The sequence below is a fragment of the Ictalurus punctatus genome, chromosome 12 (assembly GCF_001660625.3).
Source record: "Ictalurus punctatus breed USDA103 chromosome 12, Coco_2.0, whole genome shotgun sequence".
In the NCBI taxonomy this organism is placed as follows: Eukaryota; Metazoa; Chordata; class Actinopteri; order Siluriformes; family Ictaluridae; genus Ictalurus; species Ictalurus punctatus.
In genome coordinates, this window is record NC_030427.2 from 903,631 (window position 1) to 920,662 (window position 17,032).

A 17,032-nucleotide genomic window follows, 5' to 3' on the forward strand; every position below is an offset into this window, starting at 1 on the left:
GTCCAGAATGTCTCTGAAACACTTCAGCCTATGATTAGCCCTGGATTCCTGGGAGGACACTGTAGCAGTCTCTGAGGATTTCTTCTCATCACTCCACTGTAAAAACAAACAAACAAAACAAACAAACAAACAAAAAAAACAAACCACTAAATGCTAGCTTCATCTTCTTTTAATTTGATTGTCAGTGCTCAACTCAAACCAACAGCAGAATTATTAATAATATCAAGAATGATTGTGTCTAAAATCAGCCACTGATTATATCCCACTTGTTTGTTTCTAGATAGTATGATTTATTTAGCCAAATCTAAACTCACTTCTCCATTTGTGTAACTGGATACTCAGGATAATGAAATTTCACTCTCGTTTCCATCCACCCCCATTTTCTACATCTCCTATCATACAGGAACCTTGAGCCTATCCCAGAGATCATAGGGCACAGGACAGGGTACACACTGGACAGGGTACCAGGCCATCGCAAGGCACACTCACATACACATTCACACACCCATTCATACACTACAGACACTTTGGACATGCCAATCAGCCTACCATGCATGTCTTTGGACAGGGGGAGCAGCACAGGGAGAACACGCAAACTACGCACACACAGGGTTGTGGTGGGAATCAAACCCCCAACCCTGGAGGTGGGAGGCAAACGTGCTTAGCACTAAGCCACCGTGCGCCCCACTCTGGTCTCTTTAATAAAAATGTGACACACAGAATAGCACAATGTGCTATCAAATAAATAGTGGGTGACTGTTTTCTTTATAGTGTATATGCACTGTGAATGACTTCTTATTTAAAAACATGAATGTAACTGACATGCTGCTTTATTAAATCATAGCAACTTGAGCACCTGCCTAGCCCTACTCTGAATATGAGGAACTTTCCTACACAACTATTGACATAACTAATGGTCTGCACTTATATAGTGCTTTTTAACCTGAGCAGTGTTTCCCATTCACCCATTCTCACACCAATGGTAGCAGAGCTGCCATGCAAGGTGCTAACTTGACATCAGGAGCAACTTGGGGTTCAGTGTCTTGCCCAAGGACACTTCGAGTCATGTGGGCCAGGAATCGAACCTCCAACCCTACGATTAGACAACCTGCTCTACCACCTGAGCACAGCCACCAACTAGATAACTAGATGTTTAAGTCAGCCTATCCCATTCCTTCATTTTCTTGTTACATATAGATTAAGTCTCTTAAGTGTTTCCTACATGTATATATATTTTAAATTTGCATATGTCTACCAATATGTAAGCCAATGCATGTGTTTTACACTACTAATACAAAATGTCCCAGTGAGGCCTTCTACACCCATCAAAATATTGCCATCTCACTGTTTGACAGAATAAAATATAGCAATGATTCTTTAGAATTAGATAAATTAAGTTTCTGCAAAATATTAATTGAACTATTCATTTAGAATTCAAAAAGTACATTAATGACTTTTGTAATGACTATTGTGTATCCCATGTAGCACACTAACCCTAATGTGCATGACCGCATGTACTATGTTGCAATAATAATAATAATATTATTATCACCAAATAATCACTTCACTGGACAGGAATGTGATGTAACGACACAGGACAGTTAGCAGGAAGTAAGCGCAGGAGCGCCGTCTTTATTGATAAACAAACTAACAAAACACAAGAAACGCGGTCTATGCTGAACAGGACTAGCTGGATCAACCATGGAACTACAGTCTAGGCATTACTCGAAAACAGAACATGGAACTGAGACCGCTAGCATGCTACACGCATTCTAACACAGTGCTAAAGCTATACTCCTTAAACACTACTAACGTTACAAACTATAATACTGCGCGAAGTGCGCAGCCACACGAGGGGTTAAATAACCAACATAATTATCTAAAGCATAGACACCTGGAGAAATAAAGACACACCCTCGAACATAAGCCAATACCTGGACAGGAAGTAAATCAAAACAAACGAGCCGCGCGTGTCCATATGTCAGGGTCTCGTGCACGCGCGCTCTGCAGCAGTCTTTGCGCTTCGACGCCGCAGCGCCATCCACCGGCGGAAGCGTAACAGATGTAAAAACAGACTTAAAAACATTGAGTCATTTAACACAGGTCAACTGTTTTCTATTATACAAGCAGCGTGTGTGTGTTCTGTTTCATTTTCTTTTCAGGGATAAACATACTGGAGGATTTTTTGTTGATCTGGCACAAAATTAAATGGAACTAAGTTACATTAAAAAGGGGGAAACTTTGGGTACCAAGGTTATAAGTTATAAACTAGGGAACATTGAGAGAGAGAGAGAGAGAGAGAGAGAGAGAGAGAGAGAGAGAGAGAGAGAGAGAATCGGCATGTGGTCTGCGCCTCTGTAGCACCGCTGTTTTACAGTAAGTGCTGAGGGAGAGACCTGAATGTCGGGGTGCCAGATAGCTTCATTTCAACTATAACTATTAACTGGATAGGGTGGGGTTAATATTTGACTAGTGCATAAATTACACCTAATACGTCTAGGTCACTAGTTACTATTAGCTATAATTTAATCAAAAAAGAGAACCTAGTATGTTTATTAGAAACCAACCAAAATTACTCCAATAGTGAGACATGTAAAAGTCCCTGAAGTTACAAAGGAACCCAGGGTAACTTCTAAGCAAACAAAGGCCTCTCTCACATTGGCTAATGCTAATGTTCATGAGTTCACCATCGGGAGAACACTGAACAACAATGGAGTGAATTACAGTGTTACAAGGAGAAAGCCACTGCTCTCCAAAAAGAACATTGCGGTCCATCTGCAGTTTGCTAATGATTACGTGGAAAAGTCTTTTGGAAAAATGTTTTGTGTGGAAAAATATAACCTTTTGGTTTAAATAAGAAGTGTTATGTTTGGAGAAAGCAAACACTACATTCCAGCATAAGAACCTTACTTATAAGAACCTTTCAATAATGGATGGAACAATGAATTCTGAATTATAACAGTGAATTCTAAAGGAAAGTTTCAGGACATCTGTCTGTGAACTGAATCTCAAGAGAAAGTGGGTCATGCAGCAGGCCAACAACCCTAAGCACAAAAAGCACATAAGGGTCTACCAAAGTATGGTTAAAAGAGAATAAAATTCATGTTTCAGAATTTGCCAAGTCAATGTCCTGACCTTAATCCAATAGAAATGTTGTGGAAGGACCTCAAGCAAGCAGTTCATGTGAGGAAAATCACCAGCATTCCAGAGCTGAAGCTGTTCTGTACTGAGAAACGAGTTAAAATTCTTACAAGCCGATGTGCAGGACTGATCAACAGTAAAAACAGGGAAAATGTTTAGTTTCGGTTATTTCTGACCAAGGGGTTCACACCATATGCCGAAAGCAAAGGTTCACATAGGATCACATAATAGAAAGAAAAAAATTCTACACACCGTTATACCACCAGCAGCAGTCTGGACTGTTGACACAAGGCAGGTTCATACTGCTGATGCCACTGTTTGACCCTATAATCTACATGTCTCAACAGAAATCAAGATTCATCAAATCAGGCAATGTTTTTCCATGCTTCAACTGTCCAGTTCCAGTGAGTCCACACCCACTCTAGCCTCAGGTTCCTGTTCTTGGCTCACAGACAGGAGTGGAACCTAATATGGTTGTAGCTTATCCACCTCATTTGGCTAGACGTATTGTATGTTGCAAGAGGGTTTTCTGCTCCCCACACTTGTAAAGAATTATCATTACCATAGCCTTTCTGTCAGCTCGAACCAGTCTGTCCATTCTCCTCTGTCCTCTGTCATCAACAAGGTGTTTGTTTTTCTCCACCATTCTGTGTAAACTCAAGAGATTGCTGTCTGTGAAAATCCCAGATCAGCCTCTAGAATTCTCAAACCAGCTCATCTGGCACCAACATTCATACCATCATCACTGAGATCACTGAGATTCTGATGTTTGGTGTGAATATTAACTGAAGCTTACTGAAATACTTACCTGTATCTGCATGATTTTATGCATTGCGCAGCTGCCACACGAATTAGTTAAGTTCTTTTTCAAACACATCCTGCAGAAGCAAATAAGATCGGCACTCCAGCTGCTTTGAGTAGCCTAATGCAAAATGTATTCAAAATACTATTTTTCCTAAAACAGATCATTAAGAACTCCAAAACACCTGAAATTGGATTCAAGGCACTGTATACAGTGTTACCACCACTGAAATCACCATTTAATTACATATGCTTCAACAGTTAAAATATATCATAAATAAATAAATACATTATTATTATTATTATTATTATTATTATTAATAATAATAATAATAATAATAATAATAATAATAATAATAATATGTGTAATTTATATAGCTCCTTACTCATAACCAATGTCGCTTTACAATTGCAATGTCTCAACAAAACATGGAACATGCGGTAGACTAAATTTGAGAAAAAATATGATTTATAGTTTACAAAGAAATATTAAATTTCTCATCAAAACACGATTTCACTGCTTATGCTAAGCTTAATTTACACAAGTTTCTAATTACAAGATTGAATTATATAAAGTGAGCGTGATCAATTCATGTAGTATTAATGTAAACCCATTACATTATGAAATCTTGTGGGGATGTTGGCACTGACAGGTACTATAACTATAGTATTTAAATTAACATGATTCAAAGGTGTGTGATAGAATAGCACAGTGTTTTAATAAATTCAATGCTAATGAATATTAGGTGCTATTATTAATGAATATTATCCTGGTGTCTAATATTTTTTGAGAACAGTTTCATATTGAAATACAATGAATCTGCACATTTTAACAGTTCAAATGGAGAAGTTATTAATGTTTTGTCACAGTAATGATTCTGTGTCTCATTGCCAAAAATGAAAACTTCTTAACTCTGAAAGTCAATTAAACAATGTTTGAAGGAGAATCTATAATAAATGTATCATCAGATGACTAAAGGGAATGCTGGATGATCCGTCACATCAGTTTTAGCCTGACATTTTTGCTTTTGCGTCACACATTTGTACAACAGTTTTTATGAATCAGACATTGATTGATTCATAAATCAATTATCTCGCTGGATAAAACCTATACCTATATTATATATGTATATATTTATGTATGTATAAAATGTAAATGGAAGGTTTTTGCTTCATATTTTTTTTAAACTTACAATTTACAAGTGATATTAAATCAATCATAGTGCACTGTAAAATGAGATTTTTTTTCAGAAAGTCATTTCTTTGACCCTTTAAACTCTGACCTGTCCACTTGGTGTATCACTAAATGGTTATTTAGTTTATTTAAAAGGCAAATGCACTTTGTGTTCTTCAAATGCAAATAAGTTTGACTCAAACGACAGTCTACAGAAAAGTTTAAATAAACATGAAGCAAAAACCTTCCATTTACATTTTATACATACATAAATATATACATTCCGACCGTTTAGTGCTTTATAGGTCAATAAAAGTATTTTATAATCAGTGTGAGATTTCACTGGGAGCCAATGCAGTATTGATAATATCGGTGTGATATGGTCGTATCTTCTAGTTCTAGTTAGGACTCTAGCAGCTGCATTCTGGACTAACTGGAGTTTATTTATATTCCTACTGGGACATCCAGACAGTAAGGCATTACAATAATCTAATCTAGAGGTGACGAATGCATGAACTAGTATTTCCGCATCATGTAGTGACAATATGTTTCTTATTTTAGAAATATTTCTGAGATGAAAGAAGGCTATCCTAGTAATATTATCTACATGAGCATCAAATGATAGGCTGGAGTCAATAATCACTCCAAGGTCTTTAACTGCTGCACATGATGAAACAGAAAGACCATCCAGAGTAACCATGTGATCAGAAAGGATACTTCTAGCTACACGTGGGCCTAATAAAAGTATTTCTGTTTTATCAGAATTAAGCAGAAGGAAGTTAATTAACATCCAATGTCTAATGTCCTTTACACAATCCTCAACTTTACTAAGCTTCTGTCTGTCCTCTGGCTTCGCTGAAACATACAGCTGTGTATCATCAGCATAACAGTGGAAGCTAATTCCATGTTTACGAATAATTTGACCTAGGGGTAGCATATATAAAGTAAAGAGCAGTGGGCCTAAAACAGAACCCTGTGGAACTCCAAAAGTAACCTCAGTACGCATGGAGAATTCACCATTTACATCTACGAACTGATAACGATCGGTGAGATAAGACCTGAGCCAGGAGAGGACTGTTCCCTTAATACCAACAACATTACTAATCTATCAAGGAGAATAGTGTGATCTATAGTATCAAAAGCTGCACTAAGGTCGAGTAACACAACCAGCGAGACACAACCCTGATCGTAAGTCAGTAGAAGGTCATTTACTACTTTAACTAACGCTGTCTCTGTGCTATGATGAGGTCTAAATCCTGACTGATACATTTCATGAATGTTATTCCTATCTAAGTACGAGCATAACTGCTTTGCTACAACCTTTTCTAAAATCTTAGAGATGAAGGGGAGATTTGATATTGGTCTATAGTTGGACAATCGAGACGGGTCAAGATCAGGTTTTTTAATCAAGGGTTTAATAACTGCTAATTTAAGTGATTTAGGTACATAGCCACTGCTTAGGGAAGAATTGATTATATTTAAAAGTGGCTCAATTACTACTGGACCAATCTGTTTAAACAAACATGTAGGTACGGGATCTAGTATGCAAGTTGATGAATTGGCTGAAGAGATTAATGTAGCGAGTTCGGTCTCTCTAAGTGGCGCAAAACACTCTAAACATTGATCTGATATTGCTACACTGTCATGTAATGGGTTTGTTAAAGTACTGTCCGGTTTTAATTTAATGGTCTATATTTCACGTCTAATATTTTCAACCTTATCATTGAAAAATTTCCTGAAATCTTCACTGCTATGTAATGATTGAGTGTTTCTCTCTGTAGTGGTTTTATTCCTAGTTAATTTTGCTACTGTGTTGAAAAGGAATCTAGAATTGTTTTTGTTGTCTCCTATTAAGGTGGAGAAATTGATTTTTCTAGCATCGCCAAGAGATTTCCTATATTTCAGTAGGCTCTCCTTCCATGCTGTTTGAAATATCACCAGTTTGGTTTGACGCCATTTACGTTCTAATTGTCGAGTTGTCTGTTTTAAGGTTCGCGTTTGATCGTTATACCAGGGTGCTAATTTTTTTTCTCTAATTATTTTCCTTTTGAGTGGAGCCACTCTATCTAGCATGTAGCGGAGTGTTGACTCCAAGCTTTCAGTCGCCTGATCGAGTTCTGTGTGATCTGACGGTGATCCAAATCTAATTGATGTTTCTGCGAGGTTATTTATGAAGCTCTGTGCAGTAGCTGATGTGTAGGTTTCTGTGCACTGGCTCCGTCCCAAATCACCTTGTATGGAATCTCTATCTCTAGTGCACTAGGTGCGGTAGAGACTCCATTCGTTCAGACCGTGTGTAGTGTACCTAGATACGCAGTCGTGCAGGATTTGGGCACAGGCCACGCTAATGAAACATCATCCATTTCAAGTCAAGTTGCTATTGTTAACATTTCACTAAAACCTGTATGGAAACGTTGCTTTTCAGTTGTTCTATAAGCGCAATTTCAACCAAATACAGTGGAGTGTAAAAGTTTGTACCCCCTTTTGGTTTCTTTTGGACGGAAGGGTGTTAAATGTCCTAAACACTACAAAATTTGACTGCAAGTAGAAGTTAATTTTATTATCAGACTCAGATATCCATGTTAATATTTTCAATACTGATCATTGGTGTTAAATGACTTGATGATTTTGTGGTCAGTAAACCGTTTTTGTGTTGATTTTGATGTATGTTTTGGATCACTGTCCTGCTGGAAGATCCAACCATGGCACATTTTAATCTTTCTGGCAGAGGCAGTCAGGTTTTTATTTAATATCTGTTGATATTTGGTAGAGTCCATGATGCCATGTATCCTAACGAAATGTCCAGGTCCTCTGGCAGAAAAACATTCCCAAAACATTAAAGATCCACCACCATATTTAACCGTGGGCATGAGGTACTTTTCCATATGGCTACCTATCTGTGTGCTTCAAAACCACCTCTGGTGTTTATTACCAAAAAGCTCTATTTTGGTTTCATCTGACCATAGAACCCGATCCCATTTGAAGTTCCAGTAGTGTCTGGCCAACTGAAGACACCTGAGTGTGTGTTTGGATGAGAGTAGAGGCTTTTTTCTTGAAACCCTTCCAACAACTTGTGGTGATGTAGGTGACTTCATATTGTAGTTTTGGAGACTTTCTGACCCCAAGACACAACTAACTCCTGCAATTCTCCAGCTGTGATCCGTGGAGATGTTTTGTCCACTCGAACCGTCCTCTTCAGTGTGTTGAGACGATATAGACACGTGTCCAATTCCAGGTTAATTCATAACATTTCCAGTTGACTGGAACTTCTTAATTATTGTCCTGATGGTGGAAATGAGCATTTTCGATGCTTGTGCTATTTTCTTATAGACACTTCCCATTTTGTGAAGCTCAACAACCTTTTGCTGCACATCACAGCTACAGTGGTGCTTGAAAGTTTGTGAACCCTTTAGAGTTTTCTATATTTCTACATAAATAAGATTTTCAGACAAGTCCTAAAACTACTCAAAGAGAACCCATTTAAACAAACGTGACACATGTTATACTTGGTCATTTATTTATTGCAGAAAATAATCCAATATTACATATCTGGGAGTGGCAAAAGTATGTGAACCTTTTGCCTTCAGTATCTGGTCTGACCCCCTTGTGCAGCAATAACTGCAACTAATCATTTCCAGTAACTGTTTATTAGTCCTGCACATGGGCTTGGACATCAGTTTTGGCCATTCAAACCAATAACTTTATTGTTCTTTAACCATTATTTGTTTTGGGCCATTGTCTTATTGCATGCCCCACTTTCTCTTGAGATTCAGTTCAGTTCCTGGGTTCATTCTTGCCCTGCGTTTGGGGAACTCACCACTACACTAATTATAATCTTTCAGATAGCTTGGAGATTTAGTACGTGTAGACCTTCTCAACTCGGGGTTTTCCATCCCAAGGAAAGTTTCTGATGCAGCCACTTCAGAAGTTCCTCCCAGTTTTTGTTTGTGACTTTCCTCAGAGAATGAAGAACCTGAGTCTTTTGTAGAATGCGCTGGAATGGCAACATCTGGCCGTGAAGTGTCTTACAACTCTGGTGCTACGGCTGTTGCATTGTGCCCATCTCTCACCTGATCAATATGTCAGTGCACTACTTGCCCACTTCCCAATGCTACTGTGCACCATACAGGACCAGTCTTTTTCTGAACTGTTCCTGGAATAAAAGTAGGTCCAGAGCTGAAGTTCCTAGTATACACTGGGTCACCCACCACGAGATATCTTTCCTTTGCATGTTGGTCATGGTACCATTTTTCTCAATTATTTGTATCTCAATGAGACCCTGTGTAGACCAGTTTCCTTCCACACAGCATTTTAGCGGCTGATTTGCCAGTGGTCGACTGTGGCGTCGTTCGGTAACTGAACAGCACTCTGCCTAGCTTTTTCAATGGACTCTCCAGCACTCTTTTCATCAGGGTTTTGAATGTTTGAACGGCCCTTTCAGCCAGACCACTGGAAGATGCATGGTAGGGTGCTGTGCTTGTGTTTGATTCCGTTTCTTTCCATAAACTCTTGGAGTTCAGCACTGGTAAAAAAACAAAACTGCTATGGTCTGACATCACTACTTCTGGTATCCTGTGTTGGCTAAAGGTTTGTCTTAAGCACTGAATGGTAACTGTGGATGTAGACTTGATTAACAGATAAGCCTCTATCCATTTTGAGAATGCTTCTACCACGATCAAGAACATTCTACCCATCCACGGTGCACCGTAATCAATGTGAATCCTTCTCCATGGTTGCTCTGGTATCTCTCACGCATGCAGTGGCGCGTTTGCTGGAGCGTTTCTGTTTTCCTGACAGACTGCACACGATTTGACCAATGCTTCCACCTCTGCATCCAAGTGTGGCAACCACATATAGCTACGCACCAGGCCTTTCATCCTGGTAATTCCCGGATGGGTTTCGTGTAGATGTCTTAGAAGAGCCGCACGCCGCAGAGGTGGAACCACTACGCGAGTCCCCCATAAAACTAAGCTTCCCTGTATGCAGAGTTCATCCTATTTCCTTACATATTAGGGATGTCATGATACCAAAAATCTAGTTGTTGGTAACGATACCACCAAAAGTACACATGCTCAGTACCATGGTGTGATTTTTATTTTTATTTTTAAAAACCCAGAGAATTAAAAAAAAAAGAGAGAGAGAGAGAGAGAGAGAGAGAGAGAGAGAGAGAGAGAGATTGATTTTAGTTCAAACACTCTGACCATGACTAATAAGTGCTAAGGTGCACTCCTGAACGCACACACACCCCTTATACTCTGAATGCAGGCATTAGTTTAAATTCACTGATACGGTGTCAGGATAAAAAGATTTATTAAAAGCATGAACATGTGAATAATTATTAGTGACATGAGGCTACATTTAGCTGACAGGACACGGGCTGAATGGAGATGCATGGTGGTCCATTAGGAGGTAATTTATAACATTGCAATGCGTTAGCGTTTAACAAATAACTGGCTATCGCAAACATTACATGGAGCATAATGTTAGCTGATTTCACGGCTACAATGCCAGCTTCCTCAAGCATAATATAGGACCTGTCTTTCGACTGTAATCCTGTGGCATTAATTTTGTGACCTAAAAATACCTCTACTTCTCCCAAGGACTCGCACTTGCTCCTTCTTTGCCTCAGTCCACTCTTTTCTATCCTACTTAGTACCTCATCCAAGTTCTGCAGATGTTCATTAGCCCCTGAGACTAGAATGCAATCCAGATAAACTGTGACGCGTGTGATGTCTTGCAGAATCCCTTCTATTGTGTGCTGGAAGATTGCTGGACTTGAAGCAACTCCAAATGGTGGCCTGTTGTAAGTACATAATCCCTTGTGCATGTTGATTGTAACGTACTTATTGGAATTTTTGTACAGTATTATCTTCTGATGCGCATGGGTCATGTCCAGTTGGGAAATTCTTTCCTCCTGCCGACTGAGCAAATAAATCTTCTACCTTGGGAATTGGATACTGCTCCACACTAGAGCTGGATTTACTGTGAATTTATAATCCCTACAAATTGGGGTAGAACCATCAGTTTTCTGACTGGAACAATGGGAGCTGCCCACTCTGCAAACTGCATTGGTTCAATGATCTTGTCTTCCACCAGCCTCTGGAGTTCTCTCTCCAGTAGTGGACCCAACTCTTCTTTGAACACTTTGGATTGTCTCTCCAATACGTTAGCCAATTTATGACCTGGTACATTTGCTACTGTATTTACCAGCTGAGGTAACAAATGATTTCTGTAGCCACCCCCCACCCCCCCCCACCCCCCATCTTTGAATGTTGAATGTTTGAATTTTACCAAAATGAAGCTCGTTTAACCGCATGTTTATTCCTTACATAATGCATATTAAACGCAAAGCATGTAGGGGTTCTACATGCATATAGTATTTGCACAATCAATAACCTATTCGAGTAATACATTGTCGTATATAAACTTGATTTTGTGTTTGTGTCTGCAGTGTCCAAAGCCCAGGCTGACCCCCCACCCCTTCAACCTTTGCAGCAATGCTGGCAGCACTATTTCCCAAAGACAACCTCTGGATATGACGCTGAGCACGTGCACTCAACTTCTTCTTTGGTCGACCATGGCGAGGCCTGTTCTGAGTGGAACCTGTCCTGTTAAACCGCTGTATGGTCTTGGCCACCGTTCTGCAGCTCAGTGTCAGGGTCTTGGTAATCTTCTTAAAGCCTAGGCCATTTTTATGTAGAGCAAGAATTCTTTTTTTCACATCCTCAGAGAGTTCTTTGCCTTGAGGTGCCATGTCGAACTTCCAGTGACCAGTATGAGGGAGTGTGAGAGTGATGACACCAAATTTTACACACCTGCTCCCCATTCACACCTGAGACCTTGTAACACTAACAAGTCACATGACACCGGGGAGGGAAAATGGCTAATTGGGCCCGATTTGGACATTTTTACTTGGGGGTGTACTCACTTTTGTTGCCAGCGGTTTAGACATTAATGTGTGAGTTATTTTGAGGGGACAGCAAATTTACACTGTTACACAAGCTGTACACTCACTACTTTACATTGTAGCACAGTGTCATTTCTTCAGTGTTGTCACATGAAAAGATATAATCAAATATTTACAAAAATGTGAGGGGAGTTCTCACTTTATTGTGAAATACTGTACATCTTTTTATTTACTTTAATATTTATTCATAGTGTGTGTTTGTTTGTTTATTTATATATATATATATATATATATATATATATATATATATATATATATATATATATATATATATATATATATATCGAGCGAGCAACGGTAGCGTGTCTGACTCCAGATCAGAAGGTTGCGTGTTCAAATCACGTCGGGGTCATTCAATGCACTGGGGTGAGATCTACCATTTGATCTTGAAAATCTCCCTTAATGTCCAGGGAAGGGAAACCTGGCAGGTTATCCCTTTAAAGGGCTCGTGCCTTGTCCTCTGAAAGAGCTCTTGCCCAGATGTCAGACACTAGTCGCAACAGTCACAGCCCACCACCTGTCTCAGAGTTCCAATGCGTCTTGAGCGCCACGCCGATGAGCAAGTATGCCTTGCACCATGATGCGCTATAGGCTTCGAGCTGGGACCTCGTGGCGCAACGGAAGTGCGTCTGACTCCAGATGAGAAGGTTCAAATCACATCAGGGTCATTCAATGTGCTCTTTTTCACACAGACCCATGATTTTCTGCGCAGTCTAATAAGGATGCTGTTATTTGGACTCCAATCTCTATGATGACCACCCATGTCTTTGTCAACTTCATGCTAAAAGGTAACAAAGCTTAGGTAGCAACACTCTCACCTAGTAACCATTAGTAACTTGACAACCTGCTGAATGTTTACCCTTAGTTTGCCCATTTTGCTTGCTGAACAAAACATGCTGGAAAGAGGCACCTTAGATGGTTTCACTGGTCCTCTCAGAGGATCTGGAGGGTACTACAACACCCAAACAGGGACTTGAACCCTGGACCCTCAGATTAAAAGTCTGATGAGATATATATATATATATATATATATATATATATATATATATATATATATTAGAAAAAGTGCAGTACATTTTCATGGTACGGTCAGTACTGTTTATTTTTGTAATAAAGTGAACTTAATTTTTCCACTGAGTGTTATATTTTCATTCAGTAGTAATCGGTTATTAGTAGGTGCTACCCAACTTGGTTATCAGCATCTGTAAGATCCACTGTCGGTCAGCCTTTAAAATAGATTAATGTGTATGACATGATCTTCTTTAATTAATAAAGAAATGCGCTTGTTGACAACTTGCTGTGGTATAAGGGGAATAAAACACTTCAGAATGTGCAGTTCTACCTTAGGGTGGTAACGGTCACTCCACTTTATTGGATCATTGACTGTTTTCCTATAACCGCATGTTTATTCCTTACATAAATTAAACACAAAGCATGTAGGGGTTCTACATGCATGTAGTATTTGTACAATCAATAACCTATTAGAGTAATACATTGTGGTATATAAACTGAACTTTGTGTTTGATGTGTCTGCAGTGCCCAAAGCCCGTGGTGGTGGCAGTGCATGGAGTTTGTGTGGAAGCAGGTCTGTTGGGAGTGTTAAGTACCATCATCTCATACACTCACCACAACTCTGGGAAGTTCCATCCATATTGTTTGCTGTCACTTTTCCTGCAAAGCTTTAACCATCAGAGAGTTATCTTTTACTGGGGCTTTTAGCTGCAGGAGACTGAATTACTAAGTTTTTTTTTTTGTGGATCTGATTTCTTCTTTCGCAGGAGTGGATCTAATCACAGCCTGTGATATTCGTCTGTGCACACAGGATGCCTGGTTTCAGGTGAAGGTATGAGGAACATTAACTTGCCATACATTGCTGGCTTACATGTTTACACCAAGATCTGTAAACAAGCTATTTTTGTCCATATGATCACTATAGAGATGGTAAGTGATGAGAAGATAAGAATGGGCTGATTGTTCTGACTCGTACAAGCCCCTATGAAAGAGTTGACCACAAGGGGGCACACTCTGAACAATTATTTACATTTGCAGTTTGTTGAAGATTAAATAAACCACAGTGAGCATCAGATGTCTGGTTTTAATACAAAGTTTTATGATGAACTATTTTATGATATTACCATCTTGTCATTTATCAAAGAAGAGCTACAAAACCTGAAATTTGTTCATTTTTAGACAGAAAAATTCTGCAGTGTAGCTCTTCTAGTGGGCTTTCCCACTGGATGTTTAGTCCAACACAGAGCAGTTTGCATGAAAAGTTGGTAATGTGACCGTCGTAATGTGGACTGGGAAGTGCACTGCGGTACCGAACCCGAGACTACCTGTAGAAGGTGGTCCGAGTTCGGTTACACTGGAACTGAATGTGAATTGTCCCATGAATGTGAACGTAACTTGTATCCGGGTCCGCACTTGTTCAGGAAGTAGAGTAACCTGTGCTGAAGGCCTGTTGTGGTGATGACGTGTCATGACACGTTTTGGCCCAAATCTGCAGTAACTTTGAAAAAGTGGAAGCTCCTCTGAATATTGTGGAGTTTCTTGATTTTGCGTTAATTTCTGTGATCACAAAAAGGTGAAATTCTGGACTGACACATGGAAGATATGGAATGATAACAGAAGAATGTGACTTTGGGTTGTACCGTGTATTTTTTTCATGTAGCTTTATTATTTAGTATAAATGAAGGCAAGTGTGTGTTCTGTTCTTCATCTCTGCAGTCGTGTGTTCCCTGATAGTCAATGATTGCTGGAGCTCTGTAAATAGCAGGTGAGATTGCAGGCCGGAGTCCCGTCGCTGTCCAGGGAACCAAAGTCAACCTCCCCTACTCCTGAGACCACAGTGTGACAGAGCCTAGACTACATGGTAAGAATCTGCTTAAGACATGAATAGCATTTTTAGCCTCAAGGTAGACCCATGCACACACAGTATGGCCACAAACACAAAGTAGAGCGGTCGAAATCTGAGATTTCTCCTCTGCGTCTCCAGGCTACTTGGAACATGAACATGTTGCAGACACAGGATCTTATGAAGTCAGCGCAGGCAGCCCTGGAAAAGAAGAGTCCGAAAGACGTGCCCTTCTCCAAGCTTTAAAGGAGAAGATCCAGGGCTGTTGAAGCTGCGGTGGAACTGAGACATCATCATCCACATATCTTCAGTTCTTCTTGCTAAGTCTGTTTCTTTTTAGTCTTTTTATTTTTAGACTGGTCAAAAGACTGATTAGTGGAAGTGAAATGATAGATGAACTTTTAATTACTTGCTTTATTATTTGCAGGTGCCTTGTACAGTAAGACAGGGTAACTAATACTCAAAAGCTTGTTTTGTGTGTTAACATGTACAGTAGATGGACATATTTTTTCTGGTGCTGTGACTGCAGAATGTAGTGCAGTTAACACATTAAATTTCCTTGGATGCTCACTTTTAACTCGAGGAGGTCACAGTTTGCCCAGACATCTTTTTTTAAATCCGTCAATCCGTCACCCACACGTCATTCTGGGGGACGAAGAGGAGGAGGCTGGACAGATAAATTTATTTATTTATTTATCATTGCTGTGTTTCCTCAATCGAGTGCAGAAAGAAGAAAAACAACGCAACTGATTTAAAATAAAAGTATAGAAAACAATCTAATGTAAGGTTCTGATCCGGTTTGCTTTCAGCAGGAAGGCTGTCCTCTTTCCTGTTGCTCTTTCTCTTCTATTAGTCCATTTGTCCAGTCTGAATCGGTTTTGATTGGTTTCGAGACGATTCGGAGTCGAATAATTTTCTAGTGAGAGTCGCACACTTCCAAACGAACTAGACTGATATGAGTATTTGATTCTCACTAGAAAGTGATTCGACTCTGAATAAACTCGAAATGAATCAGTCAAACTGATTCAGACTCTATAAAAGGACTATGAGATGTGATTAAGATATATATTCCAATGTTTTGCTTTACAATTCCATTGTGTGTGTGTGTGTGTGTGTGCGTGCGCGCGCACGTGTGTTTTTCAGGAGAACGAGAAACTCGGACACAACAGTACATCCTGACCATTGGTACTGTGTACACATCAACATACACACACGTCTCCATGCTGGACATCTCAGGAGCTTTCACACAGTGCTAGGAATATCCCGGGACAGAGAAACGCACCTTCTAAGTGAGCGAGTTTAGCGTCAACCGGTGAAATTTGCTGTAGCGTGAACACTTTGCCTCTGTGAGCTTCACTCTCCGTAGGGTTCACTGTAATTAGACATAAAATGTACATAGTTTATTTTTCATGCATTTAGGATTTCATGTTGTGTGTGTGTGTGTGTTTTTTTTTTATTTTATTTTTTTTATTTTTTTTTATTTACTCTTCGAGGAAAAGAAATGATCTTTCGAGGCAGCTTCTTCATCACTACCTGCTCCGTTTGACTCAAAAATGTAACGACCGGTTTCAAAAAGTCACGATGTCTTCAGTTCATGAGATTTTACTGTTGAATTTAAACAGGAAATGTGAAATATTTTTTCCCTTTGTTTCCTCTACTGTCTTTTTGCTGTGATCTTGAACACAGTTGTAATTTTTAAAAAAAAAAAAAAAAAAAAAAATGATAATTCTAGTTCTCTCACTTTCCTTGTCCTAATTGTCCTGTATCTGTTAAATCCGTTTCATCTCTGGTCTTTCTGTCTGTATGAACACTTGTAGTCCATATTTTTAAATGATTCGTGATTTTGAATTTAAATAAAGATATTCTTTAATTCTGTATTTTGTCATTTAATTATCATTAGAAATCAGAAGATCAGATTAAAGCCATGGCTTCTTTACCTGCCGAAGCTGTAAAACTTTCAATAAACCAGTCAATAGATGAGCTGGATAAATGTAGATTTTTATTTACTGATGAGATGTATTGATGGTGTTGATAGATTATTTGAAGATTTTTATTGATATTGAACAATCATTCAGTTCAATATTGAAAAAACTTG

The 17,032-nt window shown here is 39.1% G+C and overlaps 1 protein-coding gene and 2 long non-coding RNA genes across 11 annotated transcripts in view; 2 read left to right on the plus strand and 1 right to left on the minus strand.

Annotated features, from left to right (window-relative positions):
* The window catches only part of LOC128628682 (kelch-like protein 10), a 230,100-nt gene that overhangs the window by 97,771 nt on the left and 115,297 nt on the right, over positions 1-17,032 (minus strand). The gene's annotated exons all lie outside the window — the stretch shown is intronic.
* Positions 1-17,032, plus strand: part of LOC128634157 (uncharacterized) — a 72,152-nt gene that overhangs the window by 8,545 nt on the left and 46,575 nt on the right. The window lies entirely within an intron of this gene.
* LOC128634138 (uncharacterized) lies at positions 12,374-16,779 on the plus strand. 9 transcript variants are annotated; one of them, XR_008397378.1, is made up of 4 exons: positions 12,374-12,871; positions 13,620-13,668; positions 13,862-14,955; positions 15,079-16,227. It is a non-coding gene; the product is annotated as an uncharacterized LOC128634138 (long non-coding RNA). The 9 variants fall into 9 exon arrangements; XR_008397379.1 differs by lacking the exon at positions 12,374-12,871 and having other exon boundaries at positions 13,126-13,668; positions 13,862-13,926; positions 14,811-14,955; XR_008397373.1 differs by having other exon boundaries at positions 13,620-14,955.